We start from the raw sequence: 22,305 nt of genomic DNA, 5'->3' as shown, positions 1-22,305 counted from the left end.
CTAAGCTACGGTGGAGCTGTTACCAGACAACCTCTCTACCCACTAAGCTACGGTGGAGCTGTTACCAGACAACCTCTCTACCCACTAAGCTACGGTGGAGCTGTTACCAGACAACCTCTCTACCCACTAAGCTATACGGTGGAGCTGTTACCAGACAACCTCTCTACCCACTAAGCTATACGGTGGAGCTGTTACCAGACAACCTCTCTACCCACTATACGGTGGAGCTGTTACCAGACAACCTCTCTACCCACTAAGCTACGGTGGAGCTGTTACCAGACAACCTCTCTACCCACTATACGGTGGAGCTGTTACCAGACAACCTCTCTACCCACTAAGCTACGGTGGAGCTGTTACCAGACAACCTCTCTACCCACTAAGCTACGGCCGCCAAATGATAATGCATATTAAACCAGGGGTCCTTTATTTCCAAAAGGTTAAGAATGGTCTACTCAGTAGACCATTATTAACCTTTTGGAATTCAAGGACCCCCCGGGAGACTCTACTCTACTGTATCTGTTCATTTGCAGTTCAAGTGCAGTATCACCTTTAGATAATTTACCATATAACGGCTGAACTTCTATTACGTATATTAAAAAGTGAGTCATGTACTAACCTACTGTACACATTATATTGTAATGTATAATGTATATGCTCTATTCAGTGGTTTAGCTCAAGACCCAAAAGAGAAATGAGACGTTTGCCCGGTACTCAAACTAGTGAAAATAGCTACAATATCTTGTATCTACAATACAATATCTACAAGCTCACATCGCGACGCTTCACACCACGTTGTGAGCTTGTAGATCGGCTATTTTAACTACTTCTTATACATTTGTTTTCTAATTTATGGCTTTGATTTTTCTTTCTTTCTCTTTCTTCATGAGATTACTGAAATAATCTTTGAATTTGTTTTTAATTCATGAATGTTTTTTGCTTTTTTGGGGGCGTTTGTTGAAAATGTTTTGAAACAATAATTAAAAACCAAAATGTAAAAAAAAAAGAAGAAGAAAAGGAACGCATAAAAGTGTCTGCGACCCACAAATGGATCCCGACTCCCGACCCAGTGTTTGACAAACAGTGCTCTATGTCTACCTGTCCACAAGAGCTTACACACAGTATGTGTCTGAGGTGCATCTGTTATCTGCACAGTACTGTATCATGTATGTATGCTATTGTCCAACCCTGCCATGAGCTCGCATAGAGAACGGAGGCAGCCTGTTGTGCAAGTAAGAGTGTCACAGTTGATTTCTGCCTGCTGTGGAGGACTGACTGCCTCATGCAGGCTCCATTTTGAGACTTTAATAGAGGGCATTTTGTCTCACAGAAAGTGAACATGATGGAGAGATTTATCGGTGGTGTAGTAAAAGTAAAAAGGCCAGCACATTATTGTTCACCTCCAGACAGTGTCCATATTCTGGGGCGAGCAGATCTACAAGTTCACAACACGTCGCATCATGACATGTTACTTGTGAGCTTGTAGAACACTCATTTAGAGGAAATAACAAGTCAACCAAGCAAGTATAGAGCTCTGGGGTCCTGGTTTATATAGGACTTAAGGGGTTTTAATATTGATCTGGGTGAAAGCATACTTCTTGTGTATTCCAAAGAAAACAAGAGCGCAGCACTGCCTGGATACACTGTGTACTTCTTGGTGGGGTGATCAAAAGGTGACTGGTACGTATAGGTGTTCTTTCTTAGGAGAAAACTACTCAAAGGATTTGACCATAGCAGTCTTCCAGGGTTAGGTAAAATGAGGGGTTTCTGTCGTAGAACAGAAACTCTGACGTAGGACAGTCGGGAAACAGTGCTGCAACTATGCATTTATTGTTATACTGTAGTTACTGTTCTGTACTGTGCTGTGTACTGCATTGTAGTTTACTGTGCTCTGTACTTTACTTTGATTATTTTTGGAAAGTCTTTGAGAAATCACAGAGTTACTGTGTTGGGGTCCCCGGAACATCCAGAGTCCAGACCCCCATGAACGTGCCCAGGGGGGACGGCCTGGTTCCGGCGAGCCTTCCCGCGTCCGAAACGGTCAAGAAATGACAGAGTTACCGTGTTGCATGCAGCTTTCCGTGCTCGGACTGTCACGATATCTGTCTGTTGTATACTTTTATTATGTAGTCATGTCCTAGTGTTTCCTGTTTTCCCTATAGTTACTGTTTCCTGTGTTGTCTCACCTCCCTGTGATTACTAGTTTTCTCCACCTGTGTCCTGTTAGTCTCCCAGCCTATCCCAGTGTCGATTGTTAGTTCTGTTCACCTGTGTATTGTGATCCCTGTGTCTACTTAAACCCTCAGTTCCTTGTGTTCCCTGTTAGTGTATAGTTTATGTTATGGTGTGTCCTGTGTTGGTAAATACATCTTCATTTAAACTTCATCTGCCATGCCTTCCTGTCTGGATCTGCACTTCGGTCGTGACAGTATACACTAGCCAACATGGCCCCAGCAGAACTCCAGGGGATTGATGAGGATCTGCAAGGCATTGACAGCTACGTCAATGCAGTTAAAGCAACGACTTGTGTTAAGCAGCAAGAGATGGCTCTCAGGGTTGGCCTTGAAAGTGACTTTTCAGTTTATGAAAATAATCCACAGTTGGCACAACTGGCCTCCAGTTGGCTTGTGACCAGCCTGCTCCTGCTGTAATGAGCCTGCCTGCCCGGTGCTTTCTGAACCTCGCCATCGCCCCCGCCAGAGCAACCGGCTGCCCAGAGTCCAGGAGCCCAGCGATGCCGAGACGCGGCCACCGCGCCACCCAGCGACGCCGAGTCGCGGCCATGTTATGGTGAGTCCAGCCCATGTATGTCCTGTGTTGGTAAATATATCTTCATTTAAACTTCATCTGCCTGCCTTCCTGTGTGGTTCTGCACTTGGGTCCAACACCTGTCTCATACCGTGACACGGACACAGAGACATGCATACAGTACACGGGGACAGACATAGGGACACACATACAGTAGCTGCATATTTGTGTGGCCGTTCACCCTGCTACATGACACTGTAGACTAGCCTATAACAGAAATGATATCACACAAATGTGGTTAAAATGTGTAAATTGTATTATATTATATTTGTTTGATATGTTTTGATATAGATTGTTTGATTGTTGATTGTTTGATTGTTGACTCCAGTGTAGGGAGCATACCATCTGTGGGTTTGTGTAAAGTGGAAAATTGGGTTTATTATTATGTGGGTATAATTCTTTGAGTAAATGTGACACTTTAAAATATGAATTGTAATGTCTTTGGACATTGGGAATAATTAATTCAGGTTTGGTACGGTCCAGTGGGACCTTAAGCTATGGAGGCAGTATGCTGGCAGTAAAGGAAGGACTGTTGAGGATAGACCTGAGGCCAATCTGTCTAGTACTTTTGTTACTTCATTTTTGATCACTGGTCTCCTCCGCTCTCTCCTTTGGCTCCCTGTTACTACCTGGTACTGGACCCTCGTCTGGTTTGACAGACAGGTAGTGTGTGCCGGCAGGGTGGTGTGTGATAATCCGGTTGAAGTATACCTTTGGTACAGCGGCGGCGGGCCCGGGAGAACAATAACGCGACACGAGACAGTATCACGCTAAAGGTTCACAAAGTTTATTACACAAACAGGAACATATATAGAGCTGGATCCCAAATGACGTGACAACAAGATATCAGACATAATAACCTCTAACTGCAGCAAGGCTGACCTTGCTGTCTGAGATGTCTCTCGTAGCCTAACTATAAACTATGCTACAGTTCAGGCAGTACACAATACATATCAAGTACACTGTGATCTCACGTACAAGTACACACACAGCCATGGGCGATCAGATTATAACACTACCCGCACAGTAACAAACCACTGATGTTGGCCTACAAAGCAACCAACCCCCATATCTTCAAAGTCTGATCCAACCCTACAAACCACCCCCCCGCTCGCTCAGATCAGCCGACACAGGGAGGCTGGCAGAACCTTCATTAAAACAGCTGGGACAGCGCAACACGTCCCAAACTCTTCTCCCTTCTGGATCCAAAACTAAAGGAATGAACTGCAATAAACTGCAGACTCACTCCAAATCTTTCACCGGAGTCTGAAAACATAAAATAGTGGCATGTCGTCCTCGGCCTAGTGGAAATGTGTGTGTATAATTTCATGGAAATTGGACAAATTGTGATTTGTGGCATTTTGTTCGAAACGGACCAATCATGTGATCTTTGGAAGCCAATCTTAGCCAATCTGGATGGAAGATGGGAAACTGTGCAGATCCGTGTTGATCACGTGACTATGGAGATAGTGTATTCCGAATTGTGTGATGTATGGATAAAATGTGTACGAGTTATCTACAGAAATGTGTCTTGCCTAAATCGGCCTCATGGTGGCGCTATAACAGGCCGTTGAGGAATATTTGGGGCAGAGTTTCGTCATTGGCATCCAGGGAGTGTGTGTGTGCGCACAGTTTCACTTCCTGTGAATAAAACAAACTGAATAGAGCTCTGAACCAGAGCTACTATTTTACTATGGTTTTCAAAAGGTCCTTTTGGTAAATGTTATCCACACTGGAGGAAGGAATGCACTGGAGCAACTAAGACAGTTTAAGCCCTTTTAATCAACAGGGTGCAAGTAAAAAATTGACAACGTTGATGAAACGCAATTTGTACTCTAATTTGTACTACAAAAATTTACGTAATTATATTAGCCTAGTAAGCCCATAATCCTACCACACAGGCTTGAGGCGCGGTGTACACTGTACAGTATGTACTATGTACTGTATGCAACATTTTATGCTGATTGGGTTCTCTTGATATTTGGCTCAAGCTGATGAGGCTGCGTTGAGCCAACAGCATATACCGCATAATATGCTCTCAAATCGGGGCGACGCCAGCGAGCGGCGAATGCTGGAGAAGTCTCAAACACTCAAAGGCCGTCCATCAAAACACTTCACTCACTCAAAACATGGCGAAAGCCCCTGTAGGACCAGAAGAGGCGGGGGTGACAGAAGTATGTCATCACACAAGACTGAGAGAAAAAGTGCATCAGAAAAAAGACGAGGGTGGAAAAAACGGGCTGTCTGTGCATGACAGGCGTCTGAGGGAAAAAAATGGGACATTTCATTGCCACTCTGACATTGACTCTTGAGGGAGGGCTTGGGGGGAGGGGGAGGACGCCAAGGATGTGGCAGAGACCCGTGGCATTTTCACAGGGGAGAGAAGCATGTCTGTGGGCTTTGACACTGCTGTCAGAGGATTTTAACCTCACCCTCCCTCTGTCTGAGCCTATAGCCCTGCTGGACCAGCACCATTGTTTTTGTCCCCAGAGTATGCTGTGCCAGCCAGGCCAGGTATTCTTAACCCATTCTGAACGGGAACCCATTTTGGTGGTGCTTTAGCTATTGAAAAATAGCAGATCTACAAGCTCATAGCGCGCCACCGAGTGGCGCGTTACGAGCTTGTAGGTCTGCTATTTTTGAAAAATCGAAGAACGACTGACATTTTCAGAATCTGATCTCAGGTCAAAATGGGTTAATCAGACCAGTGTGTGTCCAGTGGAAACCTCGTATGAATCTGATCTCAGGTCAGAATGGGTTAATAGGGCCCTGTGGCCCCTTTAGGCTCAAGGAGATGCACCGGTTGAACCATGGGTGTTACCAACAGATGGAGGACGCAGTGGGGTGCGGGCAAGCCTCTCAGTCCTGCAGTGCAGTCCCCTGGGCAGCGAGCGGAATGTGACCGAGGTAATTAATCCACCTTCACTGCTTCTTTATCGTCCAAATATTGAGCCTCCCGGGCAGACGGTGTACACTGAAGGGCACATGTAGCACGCCCAAAATTAATTTCAGGCTTTTCTTCTTCTTGAGGCGCTGGGTGATGGAGAGAGAGAGAGAGAGTGAGCGAGGAAAGTGGTGTGTGTGTGTGTATGTGTGTTTGTGTGTGTGCGTGCGTGCATGTGTGCTTGCGTGTGCACATGTTGACTGTGATGTGGCCAAAGTTAAATGGAGGTCATGGTATTGATGTTTTGGTGAAGGATAGAGATGTTTAATGTGAGGGGTCAATTTGAGGTCTTTTCTACGTATCAATCAAGTTACACTGGCAACTAGTCTGGCATGCATAAAATATCCATGGGATTCAGAGGCCAGACGCAAAAGGCTAATCTTCTTATAGATAGTGTTTGATTGGATGTCTTTGATGATGGATGCGCTATAATATATCACTCTTCTACTGAGAGTTTACTTTTTCTTATTTTTCTTGCATTCATTGAGATGAGATGTGATGTAATGTGCCATACAGCTCGCTTTTAGAAATCCTTGTCTTTCCCCCAAGCACATTCTATGTTCCATCACAGAGAACCTTATAAATTGGTTGAAATAATCAAAAATGTCCCAATTTCCTGCATGGCTATTTCTGTTATGGAATCGACAGATCTGAGAAGTTGCACAAAAACGTCCATGTTGCATCATGAAAACACTGATCAAATGAAACTTCTTTCCTGCCCTAATCTTTCTCAATCGATTAGCTTTGTACCAGAGAGCTATTATTTAAGAACAGAGGGGTTTTGCTATAGCTATGCAGTACCAAACCTCATAGGTGAGGCAAGACTTACTCAGAGGGAAAGTTATCTTTAAATGGTTTTAATTTGGAGCACTATATTATATTACTAGTATTATATGGAAATAAATGTGTTTCAGCGCTTGGCATTCCTCTGCAGTTCCATAACCCCCGAAGGGAAGTGACCCATGGTCATTAAGAAGTGGTGTGAAGGTACAGCGTGAAGTGAGAACTGATACTCAAAGCCTCAAGGCTTCCAGTGAGATAAACTTATACAGTCAATGAGTCCCCTTGGAATTTCTGTTTCAACTTAACACTGTTCTTTCTGTGCCTCAGACAGAAGTTGACCCTAAAGTTATAGAGAGCTGATTGAATTCTCTCTTCTGAAGTGAAACTGACTTAGTCAAGGACACCATTTTGCATGAGTAAGGCAAAGTGGGGGTTATTGTAGATTTAATGGAAAAACTCTAATTAAAAACAATTAGGCTTTAGTATTGCAGTGAACCTGTTCAAGGATCTACAATCTGAACTGTGACTCCTGCTAAATACTGCCTTCATTGACATTTTGGCACAGCATCAGATCAGACAACGTGAAGGCGTATTCCCTTACTCCCGTATCTGCATGGAGTAGGTGGCCGCCTTTTATAGGAGGAAGCAGGTTGGCCGGCGTCCATTAATTAAAAACTTGAACACAGCTTTTGAACGATTCTTTAGCCCCCATGGTCACAGAAGTAAATATTGGACCCAATCGTCAAGTCAAGCCACACAATATTCCCAAGATTTTCATACTAAAACTTTATTATCGACCGGTCCCAGGCAGCAACACACTCTCGCGGGATCTACCACCCACCAGTAAACAATGGACGTTTGTGAGAATTTCCGCCAGACGCCGACACCCAAATGAGAAAACTATTTGTTGGATTTGTGTACTATTTCGTCTCTATAGTGGCTCCAATTGTGATGGCGGATCTTCATAAATTAATCATTAATTGTCAGATGATATATGCTCCCTGTGATCTATATTAGTATTTTTTAAATTCATTCGAGTTCTAGAAAGAGTTGGAGTTGAAAAGACCTTTATACTCATGATGCCTATACAGCAGCGTACAGAAGCTGTCCCCTAGTTCATTGATTCCCATATCAAGTGTGGGAATCAATCAATAGCCATACCAAGTCATATTGTTACATTCTCATATAGGGATACAGAACATCTCTGGTTTCCTGAAAACATTGTGATGTATTGATGTGATCTGACATCTCATACATGATGGATATGTAACTGTAAGCTTCAGCAAGCCTTTGCATTAATGTGCCCCTAGGAAGCCTATAAGCTATAATTTAGACCTGGTTTCCTGATCCTTTAATTTCTGAAAAACCCACGTTTCTATATGTCAGTGATTTCTCAAACTATATCATGTCAAAGACCTCGGAAATTATATGTACTTGACTGCGGACCCCCATCTGAAAATATGTTGTTCCAGGGACCCCACAGAAGCCCCTAATGGGTTAATTCGGCTTGCTATCCACTGCTGCAATTGTTCTCGACTCCCTTTTCTGCGAACCCAGAATTTCAGGGACTATAATGTAAGTCAGACATGACACCACGGCGAACGCAATTATACCTACCAGAGATGAGTCTATGCTGGATCCCTTTCAGTCCCTCCACCTCCAGCCATCCACCCTCAGGGAATCTCTATCCAAATCGGATGCTGCTTTTATCATACTTCACAAAGTGTTGTTGGCCCAATCCAACAAATGATGTATATGTTCAGTATCACAGTATAAGTACACCCTCAGAGCAAGTAATCAAATCAGTACGTAATAGTAAAGTTTTCCCAGAAGTTTAAGTTGTTAATAATATCCTAGTTAGTTAATTATTCATAGTGGAGTGGTGGTTTTAATATTTATATAGATCTCTCTCTAAATATTTAAATATAACTTTTTATGTATATAAATTAGTAGTAGCCAATTATTTTTTTTACACACTTTTTCTCCCCAATGTAGTCGTAATGCCAATTAATTCCTCGCCACACACGTTCCATCTGCCAGTGAGAAGCCCCCCCCCCCCCCCAGCACCAGGATCTGACAGGTGCCGCCGCGTCCCGTAGGAATACATGTAGTGACAATTATCACCCTCCACTTGAACCCACAACATCCACCGTGGTGCTGGGCAGTGACTTTACATACCACTGCGCCACCCAAGCGCCCTATCACCTAGTTCTATGACGTGAAACTCGTTGTTTTGGGTCCGGTAGATTTAGTTTTTACATAATGGGGTGAGAGTATGCATTTTATTTGATTATACAGCAGTACAGTCCAAAGCACTTGACAATTTGCATTACCCATTCGCATGCACACACACACACACACACACACACACACACACACACACACACACACACACACACACACACACACAATGTACAACAAATGGCAGGGGAAATACTGCCTTGCCTTACTTTCTCTGACTTTGGCCCAATCCACAAATTATGTAGTCATGTTCAATACATTACATTACAGTACTGAACTGGAACTGCATGCTCCACTGTTCCATACTTCTTTTGTTCTACTTGAGTGCAGCATTTGACCCTTCCATTCCTCTATAATTATATACTGTATTATATTATTACACTCTACAGTGTGTGTCAATATTTGTGCTCCTGAACCAGTAAGTGTTTTGTACAATTTGTAGCAGAGACAAAAGCATGATGTTATGTACAGTATATGGGCCAACACTCCACACATCCCACAGACTAATCTTCTCCCTTCTTGCCCCCAAAATATGGAATTAACTCCACATTGCAATTAGAAGTGCAGATTCACTCCCAATCTTCAATTAGAAGTGCAGATTCACTCCCAATCTTCAATTAGAAGTGCAGATTCACTCCCGATCTTCAATTAGAAGTGCAGATTCACTCCCAATCTTCAATTAGAAGTGCAGATTCACTCCCAATCTTCCGCCATATAGTCTGAAAACTGGTAAAAACCGATCAGGTCATTATTGATCTGGGATTCTATAGTGTTTAGTTTAGGTTAGTTTATGTACGGATATACTATTGTTATACGGTTTACTTATGATTCTAGATGACCATTTCTATGCATTTGATGCATTACCTTGTGGTGTTGTTAACTTGTTGGTTACCGTAAATCGCTCTGGATTAAGAGGTCTGCTAAATGCCTACATTTCAAATTGTGTGTATGATAGGCTCCATTTTGCTCCGTTTTGACTGGCAAGAAGTGGCATGAAAGAACTCTTTAGGCAGTCTGGGTTCAGTTTGTTGCAGCAACCCGTCCGTACTCCCTATAGCACAAAGTGACCCTCATAACAACATAATCTGGAGGATCGGAAGAAGTCTGCCCAGCTGCTTATCCGAGCCTCAGTCATCTCCAGGCTTGACTACTGCAACTCCCTTCTTGCTGGTCTGATGCTCACTCAACTGATCTAGAATGCCATGGCATTTTCCGCCACAGTCTGACTATACTATATACTATAGTATACCTGTACCTCATCTCCTAGCATGCTTTAGTACTTCTTTCACTACTTATTGCCTATTTTGTGAGATATACGCGTGTTATACTATGATGTATGTTGGTTACTTGTTCACAGCGGTAGTGGCTCAGGGGTAGAGTGGCTGGATGGTAACTGCAAGGTTGCCAGTTCGAACCCTGGCTCTATAGTATCGAAGTGTCCTCGAGCAAGACACTGAACCCCATAATTGCTCCTGATGTGCTGGTTGGTGCCTTGCATGGTTTCCGCTGCCATTGGTGAATGTAATGCACAATCTATGTAAAGCGCCTTGGATAAAGGCGCTATATAAATGCACCATTTACAGCTAATAATATTGTCCGGGTAGCTCAGGCTTGTGCCTTTAATTGACCCACAAGGTCATGCAGTGCTCGACCCCGGGCACTGCAAACTCAGCGTATATGAGAGTAGCACGGCTTCGGTGCTTAATTTAAGTTGTGTGGTAAGTACTGGAGCTGATGGTATAGGTGTGGTGCTGATGGTAGGTGTGGTGCTGATGGTAGGTGTGGTGCTGATGGTAGGTGTGGTGCTGATGGTAGGTGTGGATTGATGAGGTGCATCAATCCATCTCCCAGGGGTCTAGCACACTGTAACCGAGACAGATCAGCTGATGCCGATTAATAAGGGTTCTTGAAAGTTCTGGGTTCTGGAAAGTTCTGGTTCTCGTTCCACTCTAGAGTGGAAATGTGGCTGAGGTCATACGCCCTCCAGTTCTCATATCCTTGCTTCCATTTCTCAATAAAAAAATAATGAAAAAGAATGACAAAAACTGAAGAATTTGAAAGAAATGCTGAAAAGGCTATTGCTGAAGATTGCCTATTCTCTGACAGACTTGACTACTGTGCCATCTCTTTTCAAATAAAGTCATTCTTAACAAGTCGGCGACAAATTGGTTTTACATAGGTTCCAATAATGGCTTCAGCACAGTGAATAGAATGCCCTCGTGCTATTTCAAATGCCTGGCAGTGCTCCTGACTATGCCAAGTCATGCAACTATTCAAAATAACATAACTTCAATTTTCTCTCTTTGTACAGAGTTGATCTGCAGGAGGCTAGACATTTATAGGTCTTTTTGTTTGCTTGTTATTGTTATTGCATATGCCATGGAACCAATAAGTGTAATTTCTTGTGCACACTGCCAGTAGGGCCGACAGTATGTCATGGTTATGTCAAGGCAGACTGATGTCATGGGCTGAGATTCAAATTGGAGCCACACCGTCATTATAGACTCTGTCTTTCTTATGTTTTTGTGCACTGACCTGTACCCTGTCCCTGCCAACCCACAACCACTGTTGGGCCTAGAGAGGGTGACAACCACATGTCTTTCTCCAATACACATGGAGTCACCATGCAGCCGCTGCTCTTCTCCCGACCGTGATGAGGCTTTTCACTGGAGGACCGTAGCAGCGTGCACAGACGTTGGTGCTTTTGCTCCCAGCTCTGTGCACTGACTCCCCGCTGAACAGATGCCAATCGACCATAGTATAGGAGTCACTGGTGCATTGTCAAGGACACAATGCCCTGCTGGCTTCTCCCACCCATGAACAATAGCCAATTGTGTTCACTGCCTTTCTCTTTTGATGATTGTGGTACTATAAACAAGAGTAGACAGTCGACACAATACCCAGATATATATAGAGGGCCAGAGGAGAGAGAGAGAGGGCCGGAGGAGAGAGAGAGAGAGAGAGAGGGCAGTCACGAGCCTGTTAAATGTCTCTTGTGACCAATCTTGAAGATACAGTTGAGTCATTCTATTAGCCTCACCTTTGTCAGTAGAGTGTTTTTTTTATTTTTTATCATTTCAACTCACCTTGAAAACATGCAGTCTGCTCGTCTTTGTTGCCCTTGTCCAGGGAACTGGAACCAGAGTCTATTAGCGGAGCAAAGTAGCTCTTTGGACGGTGGCTATCTCTGGCTAATAATGAACAATGCAGGTTTTGTCCATTTAGTGTGATAAATTCACACAGGCAGTGGCAGCCTGAATTGGCTCACTTTGCGTGAGCGACAAAAAAAGCTTGTCAAAGCAATAATGACTGATTATGATATTTATCGCCTACACATACGTGTGTGTGTGTCTGTGTGTGTGTGTGTCTGTGTGTGTGTGTGTGTGTGTGTGTGTGTTCAATCAATTGCGTTCAGCTTGGATCAATGGAACTAATACAATTAGTAAAGCTACTATTTATCAGTATCACAATGAAAACACATTTTTCATAGTTTGACCTTTGCTTTACATTTTTTTTTTAATTTTTATATTAATGTTATTTTATCATTAAAAGCTTGGCTGGCTGGCTTAAGTGGTTAAATCACAACTACTTTGCCATAGCAATACCAATAAATTTAAAGTATCTTAATTCGGACAGATGACACTGTCGTACAGTATTTGCTTATATCACAATTAAAATGTTCTCATTAATTTTAAATGATGGCATAATAATGAATGATGCTACCTTTCACTGACGGTGTATGAAGTTGACTGGTTACACATGTTTGTGTCTTCCTAACATCACAATATTGGATCCAGCTTGAGTCACATTTTGTAAGTTGCAAGGTATTGCATCATTTGCATTCCGAACAGTTTGTCAAGAAAATTGAGTCATTATGTTGAGGAGCCAAGCTATATTAACGCCTGTCATGCCACTGTGTGTCACGCACTGAAAACGTTACGTTGTCGACTTGTCGTGAGGTGTTAACATCAGCATGATCTTTCCCGTGACAACAACAAAGCATTAACCCATTTTGACCTGAGATCAGATTCTAAAAATGTCTTCTACATCCTGACAGTTTTCTGAAAAAGCTATGTTTCTATGTCAGTGGCGCGCTACGAGCTTGTAGATCTGCTATTTTTCAATAGCTAAAGCATAACATGGTCCAAAATGGGTAGGGATACTTCACTTCACACATGTCTGAGTTCATTTGAACTACTCTGGCTTTTGTGAATGACTAGTGTTTAAGTTGCTTGGTTCAGTATTTATTTAGATATTTGATCAGACATGCCCCGGCCTTCCTCCTATACAAACCCAATGTAAGTTCAAACTCAATTTTAACCATGGTAGATTAATATAAAACACCCGTATTTGGTTCTGGTGACTGATATTGTCCTTAAAAAATGCACGAGGGTGCCGTGTTTTTTATGGAAAAGAAGAATTTTGACAAAAAATAGGACCAAGGACGGGTGTTTTAAATGTTATTGTGGTTAAAGTTTGAGTTTGTTTCTATCTGTCTAGGATGCTCACAAGAACCAGAGTACTGTAGACGTAAACATGTTTCAAAGTGAAATATCCTTTTAAAGCATTTTGGTGGGGCTGAAAGCACTGCACTGTAGCACTATACCATTTGGGCCACTATGTGAAAGTGAACAACACGGACATTGCTGTTCCTTGGAGTGGTTGCACCACTCAAAAATATACTTTTAGAAATCATTAGGGCAGACTGCAGGAGTGTGTTTTGGGGGAACTAAACGACTACTGAGATTAAGGAGGACGACTGGAGTTTCTTTAGTTACTGTTTAATTTGACCCGAATGTGATGAAAGGTGCACCAGTTTTGTTCCCTCTGTGTGCCTTTAAGAAATTGCCTCATAATCAGCATGAATGTCAGTATTTTATTTTGACACTTGAGTTTAAGTACCCACGGTTATGGGCGAGGTAGGAGTGGCCAGGTTAGTTGGAGGTGGGTGAGTGGTTTGCATGGTTGGCAAGGGTGGAGTTTGGTTGGCAAGGGTGGAGATGGCAGGCAGGTGGGTTGTCTTCTGCTTGGCCAAACCTCCCGAACCTTAGTTGTTCCAACTCCATATACTGAAGTGTGTGTGCATGTGAGTGAATGAGTGAGTGTGTATTTGTGTGGAGGTGGGGGGGGGGAGAGTGTGAGAGACACAAACATTTTTATTAGAGATGTCCCGATACTGTCCGGGAAAAGTATCGGATCGGCCCTTATTTGTCATATCGGGTCATATCGGTATCGGCGAATATGCCAGTCCAACCAGCGATCCCACACAGGGGTAAGGGGTCGACACTATGGCAGGTAAATAAAATGTTGGGACATGTGGACTTGTGGAGTTTGTTTTGGAGTTGCCCAAACTGCAAGTGCAGGAGTCTGCTATAAACACAACACGAGATTATAGCTAAAAACACTACATGAGATCACGACACTGGTATCAGTATCGGCTAACACAGAAATTGAGGTATCTGGATCGGATCGGAAGTGAAAAATGTGTATGGGGGCATCCCTCATATTTATACACAAGAGTGCTCAGCACTATATGGTCTTCCTTCGCTTGAGTGCAGATTCCTATGAATATTTGACTGAATGTTGTCACAGGAAATGGTGGATCTGGCAGAACTACACAGCATATCACTGAACAAAATAGTGACTTTGAATTTTCCACTCAATTACCTTTCCCTCAAAATCCCTTTAGGTATAGTCTGCATCCATTCATTCATTCATTCAGAATCTGGTTCACAACTCACCATGTGGCACATGGAGAAATTGCAGTTCTATTTTCAGCTGGCCTCATGTCTCTGAGATCCGCACGCATGCCCAAAGCGTGGCCCACCTGTCTGTACTGTACTGTGCTGTGCTGTATGTGGAGGAGAAGGGGTCAGGGCACAGAGGGAGTGTTCCCCCCCCTATAGCAGGTACAGTGGGGGCCTCAGCGTCCTCCTCAAGGACGTGTCAAACAGGATGGATTTCCTTGACCTTTGCAGGAATCAAACCTGTGACCTTCCACTCACACACTATCTATCGCTCTAATCGGCCACATCATGCTGCCTGTCACACCCGCTGCTGCTTACAACTCTGCGTGGATGTTTATTTCCTTGTAATGGGCTATACGCCTGACGGGGGGGGGGTTTACTTATATACGACGAAACATAGGCTACGGAGGTCTGAATCATTTCCCCTTGACACCATAGCAAATCTGATGGCATTTACAGATGATGATTGGAGACCCGGGAGCAAAAACTCATCGCACCTTATAATCTCTTCCGCCGCCCACGTGTATAAATAATTATCTGTACGTTCTTGTTATATGTGCTTGCTTGCACGTGTACAGAGTGTGAGTGTGTGTGTGTGTGTGTGTGTGTGTGTGTGTGTGTGTGCGTGCGACTGTGCGTGCGCATGCATGTACACACACTATACAGTGGAGAGACTCCAGTCCCCTTTATTGTTAGAATCAATGATGAACAGTGCGGTTGCCTTAGCAACGGTTCTTTACAAGCAGAAGGATCACCCCTCGCCCCTCCCTTTTTTATCTTTTTGAAGCGACAGGGAGCCTGTATTAAAGACTGTATAGACTGTAAGGACTGCACACGAAGAAGACGCATCATCACAGCATCGTATGGAGGCTGTTTCTTTATGGCTGAACCACTGAGGTTCAGCCCAGAGCCGTGTGCAGCCTCTCCACTGCTTCATTATCACCTCTCCCCTGGCACTTTGGGAAGAAAAAATATAAACCTAGTTATACCATGTATGGCCGTACCATCCAGTGCTTGCCAGACCCTTTTTAAGTAATTTTTCTTTTCATCCTCTTACTTCATTTTTGTGTTTCTTCTTTTCTTTTTTCTTTTGTCTTTTTTCTGTTGCCAATAGCCCGGGCCCATCTGGAATGAGGTCGTTTGAACAGATGCGACCGACGGAATTGCCTTTTGCAAAAACCTGACAGAAATTGGTGTAATGAAATGAACCAGTGTGCTGGAGACCATGATCACTCATAAGACACATGACATTTGGATTCACATTTTAGATGTAGAGTAAGTTGTATGTATGTCGTACACGATGTCAGTGATGCTACAGTACGTTGTAGGTTGCATATCTAAATATCTAGGTCAAGTGGGAACACCAGATCATGGCACTGATCCATACAGTAGCCCTACTACATGCAATATTCACAAGGAGTAAATCTGGAGTGCACAGAAGCATTATAATACACCCATTATCAAAATGGTAAGAGCAACATTGCCCCCTCTTGACAATTTAGCATACTGCATCATCTTCTTTTCCTTCAGAGCAAAATTTGGTGGGATATATTCTGGGTGGATGGGTAAGGGTAACATTGGATTTATAGCACTAAAAAGGTTTATTTATTGTTCTTTTAAGCAATTAGAGAATAATTTGCAGTAGGTTTTGAATAATTATAACTATATGTGCTGAGCTTGCTCACCTTGCTGTGCTGTCAGCCTGAAAGACTTGGTTTTCAGTAATGGTCATTAATTTCAGCTGGTGTTTGTCCAATCAGCCAAATGTGAAGGAAACTCAGCTGTTTATGTTTGCAGACATCATGGTCCAACAAGCGTGAAAATCGACAGTGTGACTTACTGTAAATGTGTTCTATTAAGACTATAGGGCCTTTCATTATAATAAGTAGGCCTATCACCAGTAGTGTGCATATAAACAGGGACGAAAAAATAGAAAGGTCACCTCCCTGGGCAGAGGCAGACTGGGGAAAGACTGACTGACAGGGTATGTATTCATGAAAATCTGTCACAAGTGTCTTGCTTTATGTCTCTGTTTTTTTTTTCTTTTACAAAATGATATTGTTTAGGCCGGTTATGCCTCAGTCAGCCTGATAAAAGAAACAGGCATCGAGTGAGGAGAAAAGAAAACACATTGAGTTGACGTTTTAAAAGGGCACATTGGCACCCATGCCACAAATTATCACCATCATTAGTATAGTCGTTACTCAGAATTGTGCTTGCAGAGCACATCTTTATACCTCACTGCAATGAATGTCATGCGTCCTCACTAAACTAAACCTCTGCTGGTGTTCTAAGATAGGCTAGTGCTAGTGTGTGCCTGTCCTGTCCTGCCTCCTACTGGTGAAATCACTTTATGACTCCAGCCCAAGTTGATCCCTGCTGGCTTTACACTTAATCTTCCAAGGACAAGGCGTTTTCACACATTGTATTTTCAACTCGGGTTGAACCAGACATGGACGTGTTCTTTACGATTTAAAATAAACTCAAATGGACACAGGGTGAAGGGATACCCGACTGTGGACTCCGTAGCCAGGCGACCGACGTACATCACATCAGATTCACTGGCCCTCCGACGCCTCAACATGGGAGCCCCTCGAGACTGGGCCCTGGTGCCCAGACTTGACTATGTGACTACACACTACAGCTCCAACCAGGGGCGGCTAACTAACGTTTTGATCCAGCGCCGTGCCGTGCTTTAGACGTCCCCCAAGTGCCTGCTGAGCCTGTAGTCCTCAAGGAGGACATGTTGTGCGTATGAGCAGATCATTAAAGACACTCACCACCCCAACCACAATCCGTTCATACTGATACTATCCACCAGGCAGGCAAACATCAAGAACCAACAACAGAATAACACTTTTCACAGCCAGGCCTGTCACAGACTGCTGAGCCTCGCCAGTGTACTCGCCACCATGTCAGTCTTGTAGACACAAGCCATCAAATTGGCATTATCACTTCGTTACTGTGATTACTGACTGCACATCATTGCTGCCACACTGGCATGCTTTACTCTTTGACTGTGAATATACTATATCTATGTGACCTTCTCCATTCTTCATTCCCACACATTTACAGTAATACATACTTGCTGCTACAGTAAGTGGTGTATCTTAGTTACTTGCACAAGAGAGTGGGTACTGCTCTTACGTATATTTTATATTATTTGTGAAGTAAAGATTAGAACCTTGAAAGTAATAGTTATGGTTCTCTCACACTGCATCTCTCAACCTATAATCCTGAAATGTAAAATTGCAATTACAACAATGTTTTTTTTTTTGTGGCTTTCACCTTTATTTTATATAGACAGTATAGGCTGACAGGAAATGGGGAGAGAGATGGGGTTGAAGACATGCAGTAAAGGCCGTTGGGATCGGGAGTCGAACCCGCGGCACTCTGCCAGACTGTATTACCAGCCAAGGTGCCTGGACCGCTGAGCTATGGCCCAGGGCAGGCCCAATTACAACAATTGAACTCAGAATGCTGCCTATATGCAGATTATTGGTTAATTCTACAAAATGGATGATAAATGGATTAGGATTATGAGAGCAGCTACAGGTGAAGTGAATTAGGTGGATAAAAGGGTATACTCCCTTTTTAATCAAACCATCCATATCTTGGCTGTTGCTTAATTGGGTCGAGCATATATAGTTCAGTTCAGATCTCGCAGGACAGGCCCCTGGATGAACCACAACATTTTCACAACAGCAATATTTACATAAATAGTATATGGTAATTTACAGGACATTACTAATTCATTACGGTATACTAACACTCAAGGTATGCTGCTGGAAACGACCATTCAGAAAGGCTCTGCTACACATACAGTACAATTAAAAAAAAAAAACATCGTATAAACTGTTAGAAATGAAAATAAATAATGCAGTCAAGCGGTTTTATTAGGAGGTTATGCATCACTTAATTTCACTTGTCATTAGGATGTGCCTGAGGGTTTGTTGAGGGCCCCGTTGGTTCTATATAGAGCGTTGCAGGAAATGATTCCCAATGCATTTTTCCCATAGACATTTCAAAAGGTATTTATTTAAAGACGGTTGCGCCGCGCAAAGCCAACTCGAGTCCTGACAACTCATGACAACAAACACAATATTTTGGACCAAATTACCAATAATTACAAAGAAGAAAAACAACAAAAAAAGTGTTGTAACCTGCCGTTTTTTTTCTTCTTTCTAATTATTTGTTCGGCCCAAAAAATTGTGTTTGTTGTCATGATTTGTCACGACAAGAGTTGGCTTTGTCCGCGGCGTAAACGTCTTTAAATAAATACTTTTTGAAATGTCTATGAGGAAAATTAATGGAGAATCATTTCCTGGGCCATGGTAGGAGGCGGGACTGCGACGCTCTATAGCAGTGGTTCCCAAACCTTTTCATTTAATGCCATCTCTGGGACCCCAATTTATATTGTAAAATAAAAGTTAATTTAACTCTCAGAGTGTTCCATTTATTTGTACACTGTCTGAGTTACTTACTGACCCATAATAAGGGTCCATTTGGTTCCTAACTATCATTTAACCGTCCTAAAGTCGGCTCTTCGGTGCTACTAAAACATTCTGACGAGCCGAAATCATTTCGGCACTACAGCGCCGAAACAGCGGTAAAATAGGAGTATGAATCGGCCCTGAGCCTTCTAGAAGTGCTACCGCTCACCCACATTTCTTATGTCCCAATTAGGTTTCTACATCAGAGCTTGTGGCTTGGTAAAATAAATCCATCCATATACCTATACCTCCAACAAGGTCTTCTTCTACATTATAACTCCAACAATCTCCAAAATGTGTATCAAATGTTAAGAAGCATTACATTTCCCAAGTTAGTGTGCACACTTCCACAAACTTCACCTAAAACATTTGTTGCCTTCCGATCAGCAATGTGCGCCAGCTGAGATTTGACACAAATAACAGCTCCCATGCTGGGCATAGTTCCCAGAGGAGCCTTGTTCTTGTGTACACAAATTTGCATATCCTCTGAATGTGACTATTTTGGACATAAAACCATAATTGAACTCCAGTGGTATTAGTTAGACAAGGTTATTTCCATCCCTTGCACACTGTAATCACATAAGGATTAATATAGATGTTGCGCTGTGCCATCTCTGCCCAGCTGTTCTTATAATAAAGCACATCAACATTGTGATACATTTTCCTATCCTATGAATTGTCAAAAACTGATATGTGGATCAAATGTATGCCCTTCAGTTTACAAGCCAGTCACCCAGACAGTCCACTACTTGGCCAAGCTGCAGTCCAGTGGTTCATGTTTTCCTCCAAAGTGTGATATTTACTTCCCTTGTAAACATCAATATCCCCTGCATGGCCCTGTGAACTAAATAAACAATGAATAAATGAGAAGCTGTCGTTTTTTTTCTTTGTGCCAGACAGTGTTCTGGTAAACACTGTCCTCTAGTGCTCAAACTGCAATACATACAACGACCAAGGACAATGAGTATTAGGTATTCTTTATGACTTGTTCCAACAACAGTATATATTTGTACCGTTTGCTATTAGACAAAAACCTAAAGTTTAATGTGTAGTGACTCCTATCCCAATTGTAATTACATTTCGGCAGCAGAGAGTTACAAATTATTTTGTGCAACAACACAACAATCACCAACTGTCCTTGCTTTACCTTTCATCACCATCATACATTGTTTTGGTTTCCAACATTTTGGTGTGTTTGTATGCCACTTTATTTCAAATTATAATTAGATATATTCCTCATTCTGGAATAAAGCTTTTCATTCATGATGACCCTTCTTTGTTCCAGTGAAATAAGTGGCTTCCAGTCATAGTGTGCTGTGCAGAAAAATATAGCATAATAGCTCCAATTAGACATAAATGTCTGCATCCATGCTTTAATTAGCGGCAATCTTCTGATGGTTTTTAGCTCGGCTGACAGTCTCCCTTAACGAGGCTGCAGCTATCAGACAAAATGCAACAATGAAGAGAGGAGGGCAATCTATAAAATGACCTGATCCCTCTAATCTCCCCTCCTCTCTTGCATTAGTCTAATGCTTCTCTCAGCAGTTGGTTTCACCTGACCACGTCACGTTGTTGGCACGAGGTCAGGGTGATCCTGAATCCACATTCTCCTCTGTTGTTCTTGGCATTGAACTGTATAGCAGACTGGTATTCAAGTTCACCAAGTGGCAGTGGAGGAAAGGAAAGGCCGCGGGATACTTGAGATGTAAATAGAACATAATGGTGCCATTATAATTGTGCCCATCATGTTCTGAGAATGCCTCTTCACTCCATCTGGCTAAATCAGCATTGGCAGGATAGCGAGTACTTCAGTGGGCTATAACAGTTTCAGTTGGGGTGCAGTCATTATGTTGTGGCCAGTGAGTGACCCAATGCATTTGCTTTGACACAAACGTCTAATATGGTTTGGCATGGTTTGGCTTTTGAGTGCCAAATTATTTGAGTCAAATCACAGTTAGATCATTTGTATGCAGCACACAGTAAATCAAATGGACTTATATGGGTTCATTTTGCAAAAAATACCTCTCATAGTTAAATTGACACTCAGGGTTTTACTGTGTAGAGTCTGTGTAGGTTTTACTGTGTAGACTATAGCAAGATGAGATATGCATAAAACTTACATAAACTACAGTTAAAACATTGCCCTCTCATCCCATAAACATCAGACACTTTTATTGAAGGCTATAGGCTATGTGTGGCGACAGCAGTTAACGTTGTGACATTTCCACCTTCCTGCTACTTGGCAATCTCTCTTGTTAAATCAGTTTAACAAACAAACAAACAGAGGTCATCCAGACTTTGTACACATGAGCCTGTTCGGTCAGTGTTGCCATGTCCGCTTATTAGAAGCGACTTTGGGCTTGTTTTTCTGTAAAGTTGCTTGTAAATATTGGTAGTCTTTTGGGCATGTGTCAAAAGTGTAGTTGCTTATTTCAGCTTGCTTCCTTGTGCTGTTAATATGTCCACGGACCCCCCCCCCCCCCCATCTGAAAATAGCAGATGGGTTATTTTCAAATATCCAATGTACAGTAGTATATAGGATTAACGTTTGTGTCCTAATATATACTCGCTTCTTTTGGGCTTGTTTTCATATACATACCTGGTTGCTTATTTTTCTCGCAAAATCTGACAACACAACTGGTTTTGGTACACACATTCAACCACATGACAGGATACATGTCGTTTGGTACACACATTCAACCACATGACAGGATACATGTCGTTTGGTACACACATTCAACCACATGACAGGATACATGTCGTTTGGTACACACATTCAACCACATGACAGGATACATGTCGGTTGGTATGGTTTTGGTACACACATTCAACCACATGACAGGATACATGTCGGTTGGTATGGTTTTGGTACACACATTCAACCACATGACAGGATACATGTCGGTCACATTCAACCACATGACAGGATACATGTCGGTCACATTCAACCACATGACAGGATACATGTCGGTCACATTCAACCACATGACAGGATACATGTCGGTCACATTCAACCACATGACAGGATACATGTCGGTCACATTCAACCACATGACAGGATACATGTCGGTCACATTCAACCACATGACAGGATACATGTCGGTCACATTCAACCACATGACAGGATACATGTCGGTCACATTCAACCACATGACAGGATACATGTCGGTCACATTCAACCACATGACAGGATACATGTCGGTCACATTCAACCACATGACAGGATACATGTCGGTCACATTCAACCACATGACAGGATACATGTCGGTTGGTATGGTTTTGGTACACACAT

Source organism: Protomyctophum bolini, assembly GCF_963924005.1.
Source record: "Protomyctophum bolini genome assembly, chromosome: 8".
NCBI lineage: Eukaryota > Metazoa > Chordata > Actinopteri > Myctophiformes > Myctophidae > Protomyctophum > Protomyctophum bolini.
Note: the sequence above shows the minus strand (reverse complement) of the source record.